The sequence below is a fragment of the Polyodon spathula genome, chromosome 4, assembly GCF_017654505.1.
Source record: "Polyodon spathula isolate WHYD16114869_AA chromosome 4, ASM1765450v1, whole genome shotgun sequence".
In the NCBI taxonomy this organism is placed as follows: domain Eukaryota; kingdom Metazoa; phylum Chordata; class Actinopteri; order Acipenseriformes; family Polyodontidae; genus Polyodon; species Polyodon spathula.
The window spans coordinates 90,672,990-90,696,772 of NC_054537.1; the positions used below are offsets into that span (position 1 = coordinate 90,672,990).

The 23,783-nt window shown below is 37.5% G+C and overlaps 1 protein-coding gene across 2 annotated transcripts in view; it reads right to left on the minus strand.

Annotated features, from left to right (window-relative positions):
- LOC121315088 (insulin-like growth factor 2 mRNA-binding protein 3) overlaps positions 1–89 on the minus strand; it is a 46,598-nt gene extending 46,509 nt beyond the window's left edge. For both annotated transcript variants that reach the window (XM_041248992.1, XM_041248993.1), the window contains exon 1: positions 1–89. This exon is cut by the window's left edge and continues 293 nt beyond it. The gene's annotated coding sequence lies outside the window, so the exon portion shown is untranslated.
- Between the last annotated feature and the right edge of the window lie 23,694 nt (positions 90–23,783).

Sequence of the window (23,783 nt, forward strand, 5' to 3'; positions counted from 1 at the left end):
TTTTTTCTCTCTCTCTCTCTCTCTCTCTCTCTCTCTCTCGGAAAACAAATTAGCCTAAAATATTTTAGCACAGCCTTTACCAAGGATGTCGGGTTTGGCAAAAAAAAAAAAAAAAAAAAAAAAAAAAAAAAAAAAAAGGAGGAGGAGCAGATAAAGTAGTTTCGTCTTCCCCGAACCCCCTAGCAGAGAGACTGTGAAAATGTCACACTATGTTAATCTAGGCACCGCCTCCAAATACATTTCGAGACCAAATAATCACTTGACTAGTCCGGCTTTTTGAATGAGCCACGTGTTCAAACTACAAATCAACTTCTCACGTGAGCAATCCCAGTTCCTCAATTAGATACTAGATTGGGAAAATGGCACGGGAACTGGGGTGAGCGAGCAAGAGAGGATTGGGGAGTGCATTATCTTGTGCTGGAAACCTACCTGCTTTCTGTATCATGCCTTATTATGCCTTGCTTCTCAATGGCTGCATGCTGGAATAGTAAAACGTTATTGCAGATAAGCAGTGGCAAGATAATGCGGGTAAGGGGTCTGCAAGTGTGACAGCGGGGTTCTGGGTAGTAGGCTACACATCTCGGTGCTGGTGAAAGATGGGGAGGGATCATTCTTAAATGCTATGAAACAAAAGTGAGTGTATAATATGCTCCCATGTACGCGCGCACACACACACACGCATGCATATAGGCCTAATCTAGAGACGAGATGGGGGAATAGTCGCACATACTGTACATGTTCAGGCAAGTGAGAATGAATGAGATGTACAGTTCATGTTTTTTAACGTCCTCTGGTATCCATCTTATGTTTGATTGGTAGTGTAATACTAAAAAATAAGGCTTGTACATCCTGGTTTCATCAATATGTGTGAAGCTCACTTACTGCTGTGTTTCTGTGTCTTGGTTTTGCATTGTTAAATGGACTCCTACATTAAAGGGAGTTGTTTTTGTCTCTAAATCATTGGGGGATCACTTTATGTCTTTAATGTGAAGGGGTGCCTTGTGCTGTTGGGGGAGGGGTGGGGTTTCTGGCTTCATAAACAAGCTGGTGTGTGGTTAAACGTGCAATCTCCGACCCAACACAACCACACCAGCTAAAGGGGTCAACAATACACAGCAACATTATTGAAGATCCCTTAATGGTGTAAACCATGAAATTGACAAGTTTGTATCAGTCTTTAATTATGTTAACTCTGTTAATTGTAATACTAATCCTTCAACTAAATCTAAATAGCATGCCTATATTTGGTTGATAATTAAAGTTGCACGTTTGCCAATTACAGTTTTTCAGCTGAAAATATGTACAACAGTAAAACCAGTGGATCTAGAAAAAAACATGCATGTTAAATATTCTGTTGTTGTTGATGTAATGATAATTCATTTGATGTTTTACAACCAGTCCCAGCTTTAGTTGAAACCTTAGTTGTTTTTGTATTAAAAAAATAAAATGCTAGTTGCATTTAATTGTTATATATAGAAAATGGTTTCCAGTTGCACATGTGTTCGTTTTTTTTTTTGTTTATGTATTTAAGAATGAACAATAATTTTACATATGTGAATCGTTGCATCAATTGTTTTATTTATAATTTAGAACGTTTTGAAAAATCGAAGGATCGTGTCGGTTTATTTTACAATATTTCAAGTTTTGAAATCTCTTTAGAAATTAAGTTTCATGTACAATGCATGATCTCTACCCCCACCACCACTCATTTTGACAAACGTTTTCGGTGACAATGTTAAGTTTGTTTAGTCATAAAACAAAAAGATTAACATATTACACATTGTATAAGTTTATTTAACTTGTGATGTATGTAGAACAAGTCTGAACTTTACTTCAGAGGCCTCTAGTCAGTCCCACGCAATCCAGCCTACAGAGCAGTTTGGTCACTAACCAGATGGTTCGAGCTGCTGTCTGAGACACAGCCAATCAGATCATTCCTCCATTTTGAAGACACGGTACGTTTAAACTGGGAGTTCCATTTGCTATTGGAAGGTTCTTGGGATAGACTTTAACAGTGGGGGCGTTGGGACAAGCAACCCTCAATCGCATGGGGCCCCAGGCAGCCAGGGGGCCCAAAGTCGACCGTGATGGCAGTTTCTTTTTTATTAAAACATTTTATTAGCAATATGCACAAATTCAAAACATGACAAGACAGCAAATATGACAGTTAAAGCCAAGGCGCAGTGCACGGGGGGGGGGGGTTCTGTAGATTGTAAATGTGCTTGAGGTTAACAAATAATAATAATAATTAAACACAATAAGCTATACCTTTTTTACGTTTTTTACGCGTGATTGCACTGACCGGTTCGATTTTGTGATTATTTTTGTAATAGAATAGGCCTGTTTAATTTCATGTTGCATTTAATTGTACAGTCCAAAAAACAACCCCCAACATGTACCGAGTAGATTAACCCATCTTCAGGCGCGGGCAGTTGCTTATGCTTTTAATTACCGTTGTGTAGGAGCGTGAAAAAGAAAATTGAAGCGGAGTTATTCCTTGCAGCGCTGAAAAGCGAAGCGTATGGTAATTTACCCTAAACTAACATCATTATTTCATCAGCAAGGCACAGGCGATGAAGATGCTAGTTGTAGTACGTCGGTACGTCGTCGGCTGCAGTTAAGCCGGGTTTCCACTGCACGATTTTTGCTGATCGCCGACAAGGTGGGGAGTCGGAGACTAATTTCTTAAAATCTGGTACATAAAAAAAGGTTGTCGGGCACAAAATGGTCGATAACTGTGAGAGGGTCTACGATCTCCCGACGCTCATACGACGTCCTGACAAATTTCTAACATATCAGAAAACTTTAGTCCCCGACAAAGCAATTCGTGAAGTGTGTGAGGGGCTACGGGCCGATTTCTTGACGAATGCTGCCAGCAGCCAATAGGACAAGCTAGCAACAATGACGACGAAGAGAAATGTTGTGCCCCTCTTTGACAGAAGTGACATTTCCTATCGTGATCACTCACTGAAGGTACCTGGTAAGTAATTGTTATAACCTGTTAATGCCGAAGCAGATACTGTGTGTGGTAGTGTGTGCTCTCCTGGCAATCCATTTCTACAGTCACAAGTGTTCGATATCCCTTTCAAACCCCTACTGTATGCTTGTATTGCTAATTTAATCTTTTATTCTAATAAATATTTTGTACTACGAATGAGTGTTGCGCTTTTTGAACAGATTATATTTTATTATTTTGCATCATCAGTCCGTACTGGCCACGTATATTAAGCCAATTGCGCGTCCAAATGGATCTTCTCCGCGTTTTCTACTTTTTGTATGTGCAAAACAATACACAGACAGCAACGATCGCCTCCTCGCTCGAGTCCACGATTCTCCCGAATGATGTCTACGATTTTGCAATGAAAATAGGCGCAGTCCGCGACAAGATATCTCGTGTAGTGTGTGTAGCATGCAATCCCCGATCTACAGTGAGAAATCGTAGCTCAATCGATAAGTGTGAGTGGCGCTGCGCCTCCCGATTGCAAAAATCTTGCAGCGTGAAGCCCGGTTTAAGACCGGCATCCTGCACATGACTGGAAACCGAGGAGCACCCCCTCACATCATGCTTTGGCTGCAAAGCAGATCACAGCGTGTTATCTAATGATCCAGCACTTAGGCGAGGTCTATAAGCAATGGCCAACGATGCGAAATTGTAAAAAGAGGTCCGAAGCAGATTATGGAAATGTGATTTCCACGATGCGGCAGCGGTTGCACGTCCATTTCCGAAAGAGAATTACTACATGCACACGAAGAACGGTGACAGCATTTTTCGGGAGGTGGCTTGTATATTCCCCTTCTAAGGATGCAGGTTTTGCTTTTGCTGTGCACTTTTTAGCAAACTTGAGCAGTATTTCCAAGGAGGGCTTCAAGGCCTGGTAGCCTTTCACGCACTCTTAAATAACGTGAACGTTCAAAGCCGTGCGCACACAGCACTGGAACATGGCGCAACCTACAGGTAGGAATGAGAACTAATACTGTTGAACAGTCAGAATTGAACGTAACAGAAAATTACTGAAAACTGTTATGTCTAGACTTGTAGCTAGTATTTGTCATTTGGTAGAATGAAATCTGGCATTCCGTGGACATACAATGAATCTGCACGATCCACAAAATAGAAACTTTCTTGGTCATTGTAATTGATATCTGAACCCTAAATACGTCACATGAGATAATAATAACAATGTAAGAGATGACATTGTGTAGTGTGTTTTATATATAAGCAGAAAAGCATGTCTTATTAGTATGGGTGCTGTTATGTTGTACACAGATCATAAGCGCAATGTACCAGTGTCAGCGAGTTAGCGGATAGTGTGGAGTTATTAAATATCATGTTTATTATTGCTAACTTTCAAGGTCGGGATTGTAGAGATTTGTGACAGACACTGTTTTAAAGTGAGTTGAAAGCTGCAATAAATAAGCTTCCTTCCTTTGAAGTTTAAAATCAATTGTTTGTCCATTTACTCAAAATAATCAGATACAGTATGCAACAAAAGCGCTGATATACCTAATAATAAACACTGTGTTTATTTTGCATAGCAGCTAATTACTGTTATACTACATCTCGTAATTGTTTCAATACTGGTCTGGCAGCTCTGCCCTGGTAGGGGCCCCGGAATCCAGGGGGCAACGCCGCCACTGCTCTTTTCAAGTGCAAGTTCATAGATCCGCGCCATAGATTTGTTAAAGTCAGGGAAATGCTTACCTCCATTTACCACACAACAAAATGTATTTTCAGCTTCAAAATGACATGTGCTAAAACAATAAAGACAGTGACTATAACCAGAACTTCATTCAGTGTAAATTTGTGTGTGTGTGTGTGTGTGTGTGTGTGTGTGTGTGTGTGTGTGTATATATATATATATATATATATATATATATATATACTTTTATTATTTAATAAACTTCTTACGCGATTTTTTTATTTTTTTTTGCACAAATATAAGTAACAAAATCATCTGATATATTATTGTTTTGGGCATCTATTTAGCATAATGGAACAGAGTATGTCCAGGACTAGATGGGATCTGGTTTATTAAAAAAATCTATTCAGCAAGAGATAGGTTTCTTAGGAAGTATCCTGATAGGGGACATTTAAAAATATAAAAAACGTGTGTGTGTGTGCAATGCCATACAAGACTGATTGTAATTTTAAGCTTCATATTATAATCAATACATCGACATATTTTGCATAAAAAGTCAAATGTTAGATAAAGCTAATTATACTAAGTAAATGACTTATTTTAAATGTTGCATGTCTAGAAGGGATAAATATCAATTTGTTAGAAATGATTATGAACATGCTGATTTTGTTTACAATAAAGGGGCAGATAACACAATACGTTTATAAACATGACTGATGATCATTGCTATAAAATAGGTTAATTCAGGTGCATTACATTCCATTCAAGAGGCTAAGCTACACTTTGCAGGATCCAGTCTTTATTACTGCAGTAACCAATACAGCTTCCTTTTGTAAATTAAAATCTCAGAGGAACAACGATAATATAAATAACAAATAACATGATATTTTAATTTGGCATTATTAATACAAAACATTACATTACATGACAGGACCAGTGGACTAAAGACGTTTCAAATTCCGTTTGCATTTTTGGGGTAAAAAGTGAAGGAGGTTATATATTTTAGGTAATGCTTGTTCTCACACATTTAGCATTTCAATAGTTTGAGCTTAACACGTTTACGTTCGTATTCTTTTTTGATTGTGTACAAATCAACCAAACATTTTGTTTCATTACAATGTAGAAAGATAGCAGTTATTTTTGGGGGTCTGAATGTAAACATTTAAAAATTATGTTATTAGTAAAGGGGATATTGCATTCAGTTTCCTGTGTTGCCATTTTAATTTTTATGGAAACGTCCCTGTCCACATCATAAACACACACACACACACAAGCTTTATTTTAAATCTTTATTAATCTGTTTTGGTGCACAAGCCATCACATTTAAAGGCGAACGTTTAAAACAACAAGTTAATTTTCCCAGAACTAGCGACGATGCCTGGTATTTCTTGGCGCTTGTGAGTGCGCTTGTTGTTTGGAGCCCTCCCAGATTGGTGAAAGGCGAGCTCCTATCAGATCTCAGCCTCACTCCGGTTCTCTCCACTCACTGATTCTGTTTTGTGCTCGACCACTCATTGGCTTACATACAAATTCAGTTTTCAACGTTTCATGTCATGGCGCGGGAAGGTATTTGTTTTATTTATTTGAACTAATATGGTTACATTCATGTTTTTTAAAAAAAAGAAAATAAATAATAATGATAATAAAAAATACCGCATTTAATCGCTTTGTACAAAAATGAGTTAGTGTGTTTAAAGATGGCGACGGAGGTATTTAATTTAATCGTTTTAGAGATTTAATTATCAAGAACATCTGCTTTTAACGTTTTAAACACAAACGGTCGTTTTTAGTAGTGCTTTATATGAGACTGCATCACGGGATAATCTTCGTTTAACAAAGAAATGGTTCGTGTTGGTAAAATACTAAGTTATTGTTTTAGATGTTTTCTATTTTTCTGCACTAAACGAATCGTTTCATAGACACCGGTGAAAAAAGCACTCACAAGGTTGTTTCTCAAAACCAACCCGATTAAGTTTCATATGTAAAACAAAACTAGACAGAAATATTCGTTTCTGTTTCTATATAAATTAACGAAAACAACGTTAAATCCTTCTGTAAAGACAACATCTTCACAAAGTATATGCAGAGGAAGTTGCTGTGTGTGTTAAACTGTTACATGTGCAAGCTTTAACGGGGGAGGTGTTTGTTGTTTGTATTTGCATTAATTGTATACGAATTCAAAAACACAATTATAGTTTATACGTGGCAATTCTGTTTTAATAACCAATTATTATGCATTGTAGTGTACAATTTAAATAGCGGGTTAGAAAAGCAAGACAATATAAATACCATATGCATATCACTAATCATACAAATATGGTATCCTAGCCTTAAGCCTAGATTTAAAGTAACTTCCTCACCCCCTGCTGCCAACCAAGAGAGGCAACTTCCATAGCCATATTATTGCACAAGAGAAACACTGAAAGGAGATGTGCTACCGCAGCTCTAAAGCCTATAGCGTTGTGAACGTTCCTTTATAAAATGCTTACTTAGATAAAATAACAAAATACATCATCGAGCATTTAAACGTCAAAGAAGGGCATTGAACTAAATGCACATTTATATAACTAACAATATACGTTCAAGTGTGGAGGCGAATCAACCTCATCTCTGTCCTAAGTATAATACCACTTTGTTATTGAATACCAAAAATAATGTAGCCTATAGGCAATTCATTGAATTAAATATTTGCAGTATTCTAAAATGTGTGATATATACACTCACATACACTTTAGGTTTTTGTAATTAATAATTTATTGTGTTAAGATATTGGTTTTGAAAAAATGTTTTATTTATGCAAATTGACAAATACATCCTCCATACATTTTGCAAATACAGGTGTGTGCACTTCTCATTTGAAAGCCTAGAGGGGACATTTACATTTTACATTTAATCAATTCATTTGGTACCGCCCTGCCCACATGTATTTAAACACTTTCAAAGTCCTGAATATATGAGAGCTATGCTTTGTCTAGCTTATAAAAGCACTGCAAAACTGGTAAATAGTTCTTTCAAGACGGCTGACAGCCAGCGTTGGGGAAAATTGATTCATGTTTAACTTCTAACTGGATTAAACACAAGCTTGAAAATTGCCCGTATTTACACATGTTGAACCTCTTTTTAACTTTACAGAACTCTCAGTGTGTGTGTTTTTTTTTTTTTTGTAATATAACAAACTTATGAAAGAAAATGGTATGAACACTTGAAATATAGTCAACAAGGTCAAACTTCAGGGGGTGTAGCAAAGAAAATATTGAAATGTGCCGCTTCATAAAAACAGTCAACAGTAGTTGTTTCTAATTTACTATTGCTCATTCTTTAAACAAATTATGCTCTATAGGTTAGTAATACTCAAAGGAAACACTTATAATTCATGTCTACCCCTTTTTCAGAAAAATAAATTACATTTTTAATGCCAGAATATAGATTGATATTGGTAGTTTCACCCAAAACAAAACTTACTACATATGTTAACACAGTCTGATGTTTTATTTTTAATGGCTCAGTACTGAACTGGAAAAAGTTTGATACACATGTAGTAAATTAAACATAACATACGTGTGATTTAGAGAAATGTCTTTGGAAACATTTTTCTGAACTTTCTGTATTTTAATAAAACACAATTTTAACTCATGATAATTTCTTAAATTTCTTGAACAGTTTCTAAATAAAAAAAGCTTGTCCACATATAAAGTCGTGTACACACCATTTCTGTAATTCTGTTCAGTGTTCTGATGGGAGTTCTCAGTTATGTCAATACCCTTTTGTATAATTCTAATTGGTGGTCAGTTTACAGAATACACAATACCAGAGTGACATATGTAAACCTGTCTTGTATTTTAATTGTTTGTACTGTACCTAATCTGTATGTACACACTGAAGCAGGCAGCCTTACACTAGAGAACCTGAAATAGCTTGCAATAAACTTTTGCTATATTTGCAATGGCATCAAAATGATTCATCCACCCCTGAAAAAATGTTTACGTATTTTGGGGGTCTTTGCTTCAAAAGGCTATCTGCACCAGTTTAAAAAAATAAAAATACAAAAAAATAAATAATAATAATAACTTAATTTGTGTTCAAATTTCATTTTCATTGAAACCCATATTTAAATATGTTTCTTATATCTAAAAAGGGTAGAAGGACTGTAATCCTAAATTCCTACTGAAATTACTTGGTGCCATTAAATGTTTCATTTTAATATGTAGGTGTATGTTCTAGATAGAACTACTGGCTTAAATCACTTTATATTTATAAAAAAAATGGTTAAAGTGCACATTGTTCTTTAAAGTTAAGTAACTTTTTGTGTAGCTATGACAAGCATGATTGGTTTCTGCCAATAAAGTGAAATGAGTATATCTAAAGTTACTTCATGAAATCTGTGTGTTTACAGAGCTAACTCTAAGGCTATATATAAAAAAAAAAAGTTGCTTCATCCAAATAGATGGCATTGTAACCTGTTCTCTGCAGAAAGGAAGCATCTGGATCAGTAATTAGAAGTAGTTGTATTCACTGAATGATTACAGATTTATTTTTATATTACGCAAAGTAGAGAGTGGTTTAAAATTCCAAGTGCATTGCAGTTGGAGCCATTACAGATAGTGACTCCAACAGCTGTGCAATTGAAGACTTCATTACCTTCAAAGTATCTGTGGATTATCAGCACAGTTGGACACGCCACTGCTTTTCTAGAAAATGTATTTCCTCAATAGGATAGATATAAAATACAGTACTGCATTATGACTCCCTACTTGGATGAGTTTGGCAGAGCAAAAAAATATGTATGCAAAGCTTGTATGATTATTGCCGATTAGCCTGTGCCATAACACTTTGCCAGGTATACAGCAATTCTGAAGTCGGGCTTTAAAATTTACAGTATTTCCATTTGTGTCACATATTTAGTTCATGGAAGGTAATAGCCACTGTACACCAGAGGAAGTGCTTGAAATTGATTCCTAAGGTGTGGTATGTGACTTGCCTAAAAGCTAGCGAATAGTGTAAGCATCCTTTTATTTGCTTGCCATTATTCTAGATGTTATTATGCAATGTCCAAACTGCTGTTTGTCCTTGATAGCTTAAATTGATGACGTCTAATTTTGTGTTTTGTTTAATACAGTACAATCCAACAAACTAAATGAAAAATAAATAATTTGTATATTTTAATCATATAAACTCATTAGTATGAGGATAACTAGAGAAAAGCATCAATTCTTCTTGCCACCAGTCACCTAACCAGTGATTTCATGATCATAATGTATGTGATAGGTGAATGCTTTATCAAATACTATGACAACCAAGGACCCTGCTTATCTTATGTATCCACTTTTCCTTCAGAAGATGTAGTTCAACAGTAAAGAAAAACATTGTTCTATTCATACAAAAGTGTATTAAGGTACATTTTGACTTGTTAATAAAATGGTTAATATATAGAGTATAATGATTATTATATGTGTGTGTTTATAACGGACGCTGTCAAGAATATCAGTTATCTATAGAACTATATTGCGTGTGTATTTGATATTACACATTTTGCATAAACTAGAACAATTTTAATGGTGCAAAAACAAATAATTTGTACATACTGTCACAAATCTAGAGTAATTCGTACCTCATTTGTTTTGCATTTAAAAAGTGAAGTACAATTAAATATTTAAACTTTTAAAGCTGTGAAGTTGGATGTATTTAAATATGTGAAAATAGAATTTTGCGCTTCAGTCATTTATTTTTTAATGAAAGGTCTTTATTGCACAGTACAAAGGGTTTTTTAGTTGAGCCAGTGATAATGGGTGAATTCTTATTAAATACTAGGGTGCAAAATGATAAGCCCATCTGCCAAAAAAAAAAAAAAAAAAAAATGGACACTTGGATGTGATCATCTCCAAAAACCCAATCTTCAGCACACCAATATAAGAACGTTTACAAATGAGAGGCGGACATCTGGATAATCACCCTCAGTAAGAAAAAAAAAATCATAATAATAATAATTTGTCTTTTTGGAGCAATTGCGGTATTGAGAAGCTACTTCACATAGATGGTTTCCAATTTTCATATCTTATTGAAGGTCAAAGTAAAAAAAAAAAAAGTCACCATTGGGGTTGTTATGCCTTCCAAGTTTAAAGTAAACACAACAGATAACAAATGGCAACAATCCACACACCAAGACTGCTAAACCATGTAGCGGCTGATGCTTTCCTATTTCTGCCTCTGTGTTCCCGTTCTGTGATCCGTTTTAATTTAGCAAATGTCTTACACTGCTGCAGTGAGCTCATAATTCTGTGTTACTGTGTATCATATAACCCTGATACACAGACATGGCAGCTGGCTGGATCACATCCGCTCTGTTTTTATGTACGCACTGGATATCACGCTTCCATTTTTACTTGTATGTAGGGAACTGCTTGTCCGATTGAAATAAAACTTGGTTGCAAAATTCTTTACCACAAATTAATGAGAGCATCATAATCTGGGGATGTATGGAGAAAGCTGTCCATTTGTCTTTACATTTGTACATACAGTGGACATACAGCTATGGACAAAAGTTTTGCATCGCCTACAACTATGTTACCATAATTTAGATCTTCTTTTTAACATCATGTAATTAAATAAATTACAAAATGATATTGCAAAAGTCTTCTGTAAGCCATAATAGTAGTACAGTATTTCACATGAGATTTCGAAATGTCACATTTTTCAATTTCTGTCAGTTTTTTGTTAAGTATATAGAAGACTACAAAGCAGTGTGTAATTTAATAGGTTAAAGTAACATTATTCAGCAGGTTTCATTCGACTTTATAAAGCAAAATTAGTTAATTCTATGCAAGGTGATGCAAAACTTTTGGCCCTAGTCGTACTTTTTCATGACACTGTAGTTTTTACTTCCTGCCCTGGTAGAGGATGTATGATTATGTGTTTATCGATTTTTAGAAAATTATTAAAAAAAATAAATAAATAAAAACTCCTAAAAGAAATCCAGTTTTGCGTTATGGCCTCTTCACCACTTCTAGAGCAGAATGTGTGCTGCCAAGTCGGATTTAATGGGAGAAAGGGGTCTTGTATTGAAATACAAATAAAGAATCATTTAAGTAACCTTGAGAACCACTTGATGCCACTTCATGTGACAAGAAGCACCCTGTTTGACATTTCTTTTATAGTTCTTGTACAGATCTTGACTTTGGGGGGAAAAAAAAAAAAAAAAAAACTTGAGATTACCCAGTATGTGGTGTTGAATTACTTGAAATGTCTTCAGTGCATTTTTGTGTGTTCTGGCTATAATTCGTAGCCTTCATAATCCAAAGAGTAGAAACAAAATAAATATATGTGATAGGTAAATGTGTTGTACATTCAAGTGCTTTAATACCAGGTGAAAATACCCCGCAGTTGTTTGTGAAGGATTAGTTAAAGACCTAATTACCACATGTGCGCTTTGATCAAAATGAATTTGTAGCAGTCTGGTATTGAGGGTGTGACATGTAGTTGGATTTGTTGACCAACATAAGAATCAACATAGATGCTGGCAATATACACTATCCCTGTGTATACCTAAGGTGGACATGTATATTCAGATCACTGATTACCTGAACAAAAAGATGAAACTGCAAAAAAAAAAAAAAAAAAAAAATGAGGAAATATGTTAAACAGAAATTGTACTGCAATTAACAGACAGTCCAAAAAATGAACGAGCAACATTTACTGAGCTCTCATTAGCAGAAACTCTGTCTTGCGAGTTCCCTTATCATGCTTGTGTAGTTTTCCAGACTCTGGTGAAGTCTATTTACCAGCACACTCCCTGTAAACAGGATTTAGGACCACCACTGAAGCATGAAACTCCCTTTGCTGCACTTTGGATTGTAAATAAGGTCAGGTTGCATCTATTACCTGCTGCACAGGGATTGAATCTACTGTGTGATGCCAGGATATGTGGTCTTCAGCTAATTCAAAGTAAAGATAAAATCTTAAAAATGACAATCCAAAAGTAATAAAAAATAGTTTTTAAGCCATTAGTTATCACCCAGTTAATTTTGAATACAATTGCCTGTGAGCAGGATCTGGTTTCTGTATTGTAGTGATAAAAGGTAATTATAGTATAGTATAGTATTTGTAATACAAGTGAGTGAAAACCTGTTTTGACGTTTAAGGCCAAAGATTCCTGAATTGTAAACACAAGAGGTTGACAGTACGGACAAGACTTTAAAGTCTCATTTACCAAAATATATGTTAAAAACACGTCTTTGTCTTGTTCTCATGTGTACTGAATAAAGAAGTTCTATTTTGAATTATATAACTTTATTTCGCATTCCTCAGCTCGACAAAACTAACTCAGGACTAAAAGGGTTAATTTTACCGTATTCATAACGTCAGTAAGGGTTGGCTCCCCAGAAGCAGATCTTGCAATTTATTCCTTTGAGGCATGGCAAACAACTTTATTATTTAACAGTATTTGAGTTTGATAAGGAATGGAAGGTCAAGTTGTTGAGCACAACTCTGTAGCAGTTTAAAACATTATATTGGCAAACAAGGAAATTAAACAATGTAATTTAAAGTGGAAAACAATATTGAACAGTTTATATATATTTGACAAAAAACAAAAAAAAACAAAACACCCTCTCATTGAAAATAAAAAGACAGACATTTTTTAAGATGGACTGTGTCCGAGTGTCATGAAAGATAGTGTCCTAAGTTCACCCTGATTGGTTGCACTGTATAGTGACGTCACACTACCAGCCTGTTCGCCACGCTGCTAACCCTAATACTAACCCTAACCCTAATCCTAATGCTATACTAGGACAGTATAAATGAAAATGGGGCACAGTGCATTGAACAGAAGCCAGGGTGTTCCACTTCACTATGGAAACCACTCAACTACCCACTGTCCATTTCCCATGTATCCCAGGGTGAAGTCTTTGTACAGGTTTTTTAAACAAAGTTTAAAAATAAAAACTGTAAACGTGAAGCAAACCTTCATACTGTACTGCCTGTTTAAGATGGACCTCCAAGTGCCGCCTTACACTATATGGGTCCTTGTCTTATATATAGACGGCTTACAAAAAGGACAGGGATACAACTGACAACATTATGAGCATCGTTTTAATGTAGGCAGGTCTCCTGCCTTCAACACAGTGACATGTAACTGAAATAAAAGAGACAGTAAGAACCTTAACTGTAGTTACACAATACCTGTTACAATTAAGAAATACTGCATGACCAAGGTACATGCATTTGGGCTTCACTTCAACCGTTGTAAAATTCTATGTCCAAAATAGAAATAGTAAATCGCTACACTTTAAAATGTAAACATTGCATCTGTACAAACACTGGGCATAATATATCAGCAGTTTATCCATTCAGCAGATGTATTTAAATACTAGTTATCTGCAGAAAGCTTCATTAAACTAAACATTATTACTGTATTATTAATGAAATAATAATTACATTATTACCTTAGGGACAGGTTCACATTGACCAAATGCCACTGGCGTCCCTGCATGTCCCTGTTTGGTTTGATATAGCACCTTGTTCACAACATCATGGTGCTTACCTTGTTCTGACTCTGTGGCTCTATTGAAGTTGTCACCAGCTCCGTGTGGGTCCTACCATAAACCATATTTTGTAGCACATTTGGACTTTCTGAGGACATGAATATTTGTGAGTTTACAAAATGCAGAAATAAACTCAGGTATTCACCTACACTTATTTCAAGTTTCACACACAAAATAATTATTTTCACCCTTAAACAAAATCAAATAGAAAAATATACATATACAAAATTATATAAGCCATAAAACATTAACTATTGAATTGAATCATAAATGGCTTGTTTTAAACGTTATTTTTTGATAGATTTTGAACAGGGACTTTTACTGCATCTACCCTTCAAAGAAAACAACAAGTGATCTGAGTCATGTGATGGGGTGCTGGGTTAAGTCTCCCCACAATCTGGAGACGCATCCAGCAGCATAAAGGAATAGCCCCTAGAAAGTGTCCTGAGGGCATCAGATGATTCGAGGGCAGTTGCCATTTACTTCCACCTTTCACTTCCAGAGCTCGGCAACTCTAGGAAATCAAGTCACCCTATCCCTAATCCAAACCCAACCATAACCTTAAGCAACCCCTGCCCTAAAACCTAACCTTAAACGCAATACCCAACCATTAAGAATCATCTGATGCCCTCAGGACACATTCTAGGGGATATTGCTGTGTGCTGTGGCATATTCATTTTTAGAGCTCCCCCTGGCTGCTAAACACTATAATTGTTTTGGGACAAGATGCAAAAATCCACCAGGCTGCACACACTATTGAAACAATCTTTCTTTATAGGTGACCGTTTTGGGATACCAAGTCCCTCAACAAACACCCCTGTAGAAAATAAAAAACTGAACTGCTTCAGAAGTCCACATCCACTGTAGGAGTTATAGAAAAGCATGGCACCATCAGAAAATTTCTAGCTTTATGGGTGGACTAACTCAAAATGTAAGGCCCTTTCAAGATATAGCTGCTAGACTATTGTGCACGTGATGTTACTCTCAATCCATACCAGAGAAACCGCAGCTTTGGGTTGCAGGCTTTCATTTACATATGGGTAGAGTGTCTCAAAGGCATAACTGCCACTCCTGTATAAAACAGTCACAAGAGTGCCAGCATGCCCATGCACCTACAGTCTTGTAAATATTAGTCCCAGGACAGAATGGCTTGAGTGCAGATGATCTAATATAATGATAATCTTCATCTGCCGCTCTTTCACTGTCTTATTCTTGCTTGTTTTCCCAGCCATGGTTATTTATTAGCTTTCTTATAAGCATTGCTTGATGCTATACAAATACAGTTAAATGATGCCTACAACAAACAGGTTTACACAATGCTGTACACTTACAAGACAAAGATTGAGGAAAAATTGAAAACCTGAAACATGTAATTTAGCATACTTGCACACTTGTAGACACTTTTTATATAATGTTTGAAGACACCCACATTTGCCTTTTAAATAAAAGCAAGGATTTCTTTCCAGTTCCCAAACCATACCAGAAATAGCCTGTTTGACAAAGTTTATACGCATATGACATGTTTTAAGAAAAATAGCTTTGGGCACAACAGCATCAGAATGGTTACTGATTACTTGATGTTCACATGACCTTCATTTTCAATGTAAATGTTAAAAAATGTATGTTCAACCTCTTAACCACCAAAGAAAAAGTTATGAATCGACCAAAATAAAGTGATACTATAAGACCACCATATTTGAGTGTTCCTCCAGTGCTAGGCTGGCTAAGGGGCTGATTTTAGCAACCTTAACCCAGGCCACAAGTGTTCATCATAAACGGTTGCTGCAAATTGTAGGGATTCCCTTTGTTCTGTAAAATGCTCTTAAAAATCCTGCTCAGGCTCTGGCAGTTTGAAAAATTGGATTATTTTACATCTAAATTGAAAACATACTTTTTAAAATGTGCTTTATATTATATAATTGGTTGTATAGAGACATAGTATATAGAGTGTATTGTACATGTGAGCTCTCTTGTTTTAAATTTGGTACATCGCACTGGGATGACATGGTGTGAAGTCATTTGTATTGTATTGTATTGTGTTGTTGTATCCTGGTATAGGTTGATCAATGCAACCCCTAAGTAGATTAATTCTAAAACATGTTCAGGGCATTGACGAACATCCTTCCAAGGGTCCAGTATTTTTTGCTTTTCCTTACAAAAGCATTTGTCCTGAATGAGTTCAGAGTGTACTACCACCTGTTGGGCGGGGGTGGAACTGCCAATGACGAAATTCCAGTGTTGGTTTCTTGAAAGCTTGTCACAGTCTTTTCCAAGTTAGGGCCACTGAAAAACACAAACTCCTTTCAAATGATATAAACCAACACATAAATCCACACAAATGTAGTTCTTAAGATGTTACCTCTATGACCCTAATTAAACATGCAAGTACACACCAATGTATCCTTTGCAAAAAAAAAAAAAAAAAAATGGAGAAAGAAAATATCTAGCTATTAAAACACATATTTGTGTCATTAGCCACATCAAAAATAGCTCTGGCAGAACATGTTCAAATGATGGTAAAGTGCTTACTTGAGAGTAAACAGATTTGTATCAATATTAATATACAGGTACACAAAAGAAATACAACACTCAGGTTTAATGGATTTAATCAAATAAACACAGATATCAAACAAAATCACAGAAAATATGAACAAAAATACAGATCAAAGAATCATAGTAAGTTTTCAGTATAAAACGTGACAAACTGTCAAAATGAAAACATTACAAAGTTAGTATCGGGTAAGATTTACCTGAGCATTAACAGAATGCTGGCAGTGTTGACGCACAGACTTAATCAGCCTCTGGATAAACTGTTGTGAGATGTTCTGCCACTTTTCCTGTGCATCTGTGGATGGCACTGGTGATTTGGTCCCACAGATGTTTTATTGGACTCGGGTCAGGAGAAAAAGCTGGCCACGGCAAGACCTCGACATTGTTTTCATGAAGTCGTGCAATTGTAATTCTAGCACTGTGGTGTTGCATTATCTTTGTCAATGTATCGCTGAGCAGTAAGGTTGCCCTCAATCTGCACCAAAGGCATTCTTGTGTTAAAGGCGATACCGCCCCACTGGTTGGCTTGAACAACGCAACAGTCAAGATAATGCTCACCATGATGTCTCCGCACAGATCTTTCATCGGTGAGTAAAACACTCCACCACTCTCTGCCGCTACCTCAGATGTTTTCTGGTCCACAGAAGGCAGTGATTTCGCCTCTCAGATTTCAACATGCTACCCCTGAACGGCCTCCGAGCATGCAAATCATTTTCATGCAGATGGCGAGCTAGTCATTCTGCTGATACGCAGGCTATTTCTTGCTGGAATTTCTCGTGCTGTAGCCACTGCAATCTGAAAACGATTACGCAGATGCATGAGTCGGATGTGACGGCCTGTCCCTCACAAAGACGGTTTCTTGGTTTCTCTGGAGTTTCACTAGTCTGCTGATTGCTGAAGCAGAACATCTCATTCTCCGGGAAACTTCTGTCACAGACAGGCCGCTTTCAATCATGCAGATAACAACCAGGCGATCTTCATTACTGAAGCGGGGCATAGACTTATCTTTCGTTGTTACTGTGAATTAAAATCATGCCTTTTTGAATGGTTGATTTCCATTACATGAGAGTAGATGTTGAACTTCATGCTGATTTGAACTTGGCTCTTGCCAAGATAAGCACCAACTAAGACGTAGCTTTGCAGTAAACTAATGTGATCCATCTGCATCTCCATCCATTTGCGTTGTTTTCCATCTGATGATGTAGATATCCTTCTGTCTGGTGTTGATTGCTGAAATGTAATGCTGGCTCCAGGGATCAGCTCATTTTGCCTCCTCAGCGCATCAGCACACACAATGGCTGCGATGCTGGCTCTGGGGATCAACCCAGTGCAGTCTCCCCAGCGCATCAGCATGACAACTGTCTGGATTGAGCTAAGTAGGGTACATCTCTGGGGTCTTCAAGTGGGCACCTTCCATCCTCAGTGTTTCGTTGACTAGCTCACGACACCTCAAGAGGGTTCAACAGTGATTCTGGCATCCCATCATCACCACCCTCCATCCCCCACTCAGCTCAACCCAGCTTACTTACCTGTACATCAGTGTTGCTTTCTTTCTATTGTGCTTGAGATCCTCATCCAGAATCTTTCCGTCTCAACCACAGCCAGTTGCTGCTCCTTTCTGCTGCTTCAGGTAAGTTCTTCACTGTGCGACGCAACTCTTGGCCACTGAACCCGACGTCTCTGAGAAACCGGGTTGTAGAGTGTGCCACAAATCCTCGACAACCCACCTCCACTGGGTAAACTTGGACTCTCCATCCTCACTGTTCCGCTTCAGCAGCTATTTGAGCATACTGAAGTTTCTTCCTTTCGTACGCCTCATCCACAGCATCTTCCCATGGCACCGTTAACTCTACCAGATGAACAAGGCATGCTGATCCAGACCACAAGACAATTTGTGGTCACAGATTAGTGTTGTCAATCTCAGGTGGAAAAATAAGCCATTGACCAACATCTGCCAGCATCTTCCAGTCTATCATTCCAGTTTTACCATTAAGTCCCACTCTGCTGAGGCAGCGTGAAACTTCCAACCATTTTGTGACGTATGAAATGATTAAAGCTTCCAGCTTCTCAACTGTTGTCAAGGAAACCTTGTACACAGTCAGAGGCCACAGCAGTCTTGGCAGTAGACCAAACTGAAAGCACCAGAGTTTAACTTTGCCTGGTAAAGTGCTGCTATCTGTGCTCTTCAACCCTTTTACTGCTTGTTGTCTAACTTCTCCCACACGAACTGTGTCCTTTATATCCCTGTCGTACCATCTCCCTAGACTTTTCACTGGCTTCTCGGACACTGTTGGTATTGCCTCACCTTTAATGTAGAACCTTTTATCTACTACTTTACTTTTAATTATAGAGATGCTCCTTGATTTAGTGGGCTTGAATTGCATTTGTGCCCATTCAGTGTTATTGGTTAATTTGCCCAATAACCGATTAGTGCAGGCTACTGTTGTAGTCATTGTCATGTCATCCATGTATGCTCGAATTGGTGGTAGTCGCATTGCAGAAGCCAAGTGCTCTCCTCCCACTACCCATTTTGATGCCCTTATAATTACTTCCATTGCCATAGTAAAAGCCAGTAGAGAAATGGTACATCCTGCCATTATTCCAACTTCTAGGCATTGCCATGTAGTGCTGAATTCTGAAGTTGAAAAACTAAATTGCAAATCTCCAAAGTGGGCTTTCACTAAATTTGTTATTGTCATCGGTACGCTGAAAAAATCAAATGCTGCCCAAAGAAGTTCATGTGGCACTGAACCATATGCATTAGCCAAATCCAAGAATGTCACATGGAGCTGCTACTTCTCCTTTTTTTGCTGATTGAATTTGTTGCCAGATTATACTGATGTGTTCTAAGCATCCTGGGAAACCTGGAATGCCTGCTTTTTGTACTGCAGTGTCAATGAAGCAGTTCTTTAATAGGTAGGTTGACAACCTCTAAGCAATAATGCTGAAGCAAATCTTGCCTTCTACGTTTAATATGGAAATAGGACAAAACTGATCGATGCTTGTAGAATGCTTTTCTTTTGGTATAATAACTCCACCTGCTCGGCGCCATGCTCTTGATACAACCTGTTTTTCCCATGTCACTTTCGTCAATTTCCACAGGATTCGTAGAAAGAACTCCAGAAGCTCTTGTGTACTCTGTATGAAAATCCATTAGGTGCTGGAGATGATGATCCGCTTGCTTTTTTCACAGCTTACTCTACTTCTTTCCACTTAGGTGCACAGTTTGGTATTCGGGTGGATTGATAGGTGGAATATCTGAAGGAATTGACATAGGCTCCAGCCTTTTTGAATCTGTGCTTCCTCCAAATATCTCTCTAGCTCAAACTTAGATGATTTTAGTGTGCCATTTTTCTCGCTGGTGAATATCTTCTTTACAAATTTGAATGGATCTTTATAAAAGTTAGTTCTCACACGATCTTTCTTTTAGTAGCGTTTCCGTAGGCGCTCAGCTCTGCGCAATGTTGCAAGCTTATCTTTTATGACCCTTTGTAACAGATTGAGTCCCTCCTTCTGACTTCTGCTTTTTTTTCCCATTGCTTCATCAACTGCCTCCTTTCTCTAACTAAGCGTTCAATCTCCTGCTGCCGTCTAGACTTAACAGGAATAGTTTGTACTTTTTCCTTCCTTTTTTCAATTCCAAACCTCTCGCTTCCATATGCGTAGATGATGTCCCCAAATTTATCCAGCTTCTTTTCAACTGTTCCATTTAACCTTTCCAAAGTAAAACAGAGATCTGTGTTTACTGTGTCCCACGCAGTTTTCTCACAAGTTCATGGCCATTTAACTCCAGGCTTGTTCCCGTTGAGGTTCTTGTCTCTCTTACGCTGGTTCGTCTGACCGGGTTCGCAAGGATCATTAGGTTCATCACTAGTTGTATCCATGCAAGTCCTCCTCACATCTATGACAGGGGTGCTGATATCCTGCAAACTGTGGTTTGCTTCCTGTCGCTGGATTTCATTCGACTGACTTGACTGATTTTGTAAGAAGTACTAATCAATGCGAGGCCCTTGTCCCTTCTCCCTCAAGCATTTCATTCTCCCTTGATGAATCCTTAAACCCCTGACCGTTGTCGCCTCGTTCCAGTTTATTTATGTAGATAATCAACTCATTCAGTTTTTAACTCAACTCAAATACCAAACACTGAGCACCTGTTTTTATAAAATCGCATGACTTGAGCTCAGTATTTTGTTATCCCAAGGAGCAATACTACTCAAACAATCAATAGGCCTACAGTGGCTTTTAAAAGTATTCGCCCCCCTTGGACCCACATTTTATTGTGTTACAACATGGAATCAAAATTGATTTAATTGAGGGTTTTTGCCACTGATCAACACAAAAAAAAGTCCATAATGTCAAAGTGAAAAATAAAATCTACAAATTGTTCTAAATTAATTACAAATACAAAACAGAAAATAATTGATTGCATAAGTATTCACACCCTTGAGTCAATATTTGGTAGAGGCACCTTTGGCAGCAATTACAGTCATATTTGGGTAAGTCGCTACCAGCTTTGCACATTGACCTTTTTGTTTTTAAGCCACTCCAGTGTTGCTTTGGCTGTATGCTTGGGGTCATTATCCTGCTGGAAGATTAATCTTCTCCCAAGTCCCAAGTCTCTTGCAAACTTCAGCAGGATTTCTCTGTACTTTGCTGCATCCATTTTGCCGTCTGTCTTCACAAGCTTTCCAGGCCCTGACACAGAGAAGCATCCCCATAGCATGATGCTGCCACCACCATGCTTCACGGTACGGATGGTGTTCTCAGGATGATGTACGGTGTTAGGCTTGCGCCAAATATAGCGCTTAGCGATGAGGCCAAAAAGCTGTGTTTTGGTCTCATCAGACCATAGAATTTTCTTCTGCTTGGTCTTGGAGTCTCCCACATGCCTTCTGGCAAACTAGCCGAGATTTGACGTGAGTTTCTTTCAAAAATGGCTTTCTTTTTGCCACTCTCCCATAAAGGCCAGTTTTGTGAAGCACTCGGGCTATTGTTGCTGTATGCACAGTGTCTCCCAGCTCAGCCATGGAAGACTGTAACTCCTTTAGAGTTCCCATAGGCCTCATGGTGGCCTCCCTGACTAGTGCCCTTCTTGTCCGGATACTCAGTTTTTGAGAACGGCCTGTTCTAGTCAGATTCACAGTTGTGCCACATTTCTTAGTAATGGACTTTACTGTGCTCTGGGGGATATTCAATGCCTTGGAAATGTTCTTATATCCTACCCGATTGGTGCTTTTGAAGAACCTTATTCTGGATTTGCTTCGAATGTTCCTTCGTCTTTGTGATGTAGTTTTTGTTAGGAAATGTACTAACCACCTGTGGGACCTCCCAGAGACAGGTGTATTTAACCTGAAATCGTGTGAAACCTTAATTGCACACAGGTGGACTCCATTCAATTAATTATGTGGCTTCTAAAGACAATTTGTTCCACCAGAGCTTATTTAAGTGTGTCATAGGAAAGGGGGTGAATACTTATACAATCAATTATTTTCTGTTTTATATTTGTAGATTTTATTTTTCACTTTGACATTATGGACTTTTTTTGTGTTGATCAGTGGCAAAAACTCCTACTTAAATCAATTTGTATTCCATGTTGTAACACAATAAAATGTGGAAAAGTCCAAGGGGTGTGAATACATTTGAGAGCCACTGTGTCTGCCCAATGAGCTACTGATGTAAAAATTTAAGACTGTTGCATTTTCACTGTGCATCAGCATTTTGATTGTTAAAGTCTTTATCAGCCACTGTGCTCTGAGTTATCCTGGTCATTCTGCCCTTATCAGACAGCCATCAGTTTTATTGTTGCTGCCACACTATTCACTGTATGTATGCAACTTCCTTCATCTTTATTGAAGGATGGGTCTAAATAAACATGCATCAATTACTGACCAATGTGTCTTGCATATACAGTGCCTATATAGTCTACACCCCATTTCAAATTTTTCACCTTTTATTGCCTTATAGCCTATAATTAAAATGCATTAAAATAGTTTTTTTTTTTTTTTTTTTTTTTTTCCATTTATCTACACATTCTACCCCACAACTTCCAAATGCACATTTCAGCAGTTCAAACACACTCAGTAAATTCTGTAAGAACATAAGAAAGTTTACAAACGAGAGGAAGCCATTTGGCCCATCTTGCTCGTTTGGTTGTTAGTAACTTATTGATCCTAGAATCTCATCAAGCAGCTTCTTGAAGGATCCCAGGGTGTCAGCTTCAACAACATTACTGGGGAGTTGATTCCAGACCCTCACAATTCTCTGTGTAAAAAAGTGCCTCCTATTTTCTGTTCTGAATGCCCCTTTGTCTAATCTCCATTTGTGACCCCTGGTCCTTGTTTCTTTTTTCAGGTCAAAAAAGTCCCTTGGGTCGACATTGTCAGTACCTTTTAGAATTTCTTGAATTAGGTCGCCGCGTAGTCTTCTTTGTTCAAGACTGAACAGATTCAATTCTTTTAACCTGTCTGCATAGGACATGCCTTTTAAGCCCGGAATAATTCTGGTCGTTCTTCTTTGCACTCTTTCTAGAGTAGCAATATCTTTTTTATAGCGAGGTGACCAGAACTGAACACAATATTCAAGATGAGGTCTTACTAGTGCATTGTACAGTTTTAACATTACTTCCCTTGATTTAAATTCAACACTTTTCACAATGTATCTGAGCATCTTGTTAGCCTTTTTTATAGCTTCCCCACATTGTCTAGATGAAGACATTTCTGAGTCAACAAAAACTCCTAGGTCTTTTTCATAGATTCCTTCTCCAATTTCAGTAACTTCCATATGATATTTATAATGTACATTTTTATTTCCTGCGTGCAGTACCTTACACTTTTCTCTATTAAATGTCATTTGCCATGTGTCTGCCCAGTTTTGAATCTTGTCTTGATCATTTTGAATGATCTTTGCTGCTGCAACAGTGTTTGCCGCCACTCCTACTTTTGTGTCATCTGCAAATTTAACAAGTTTACTTACTATACCAGAATCTAAAGCATTAATGTAGATTAGGAATAGCAGAGGACCTAATACTGATCCCTGTGGTACACCACTGGTTACCACA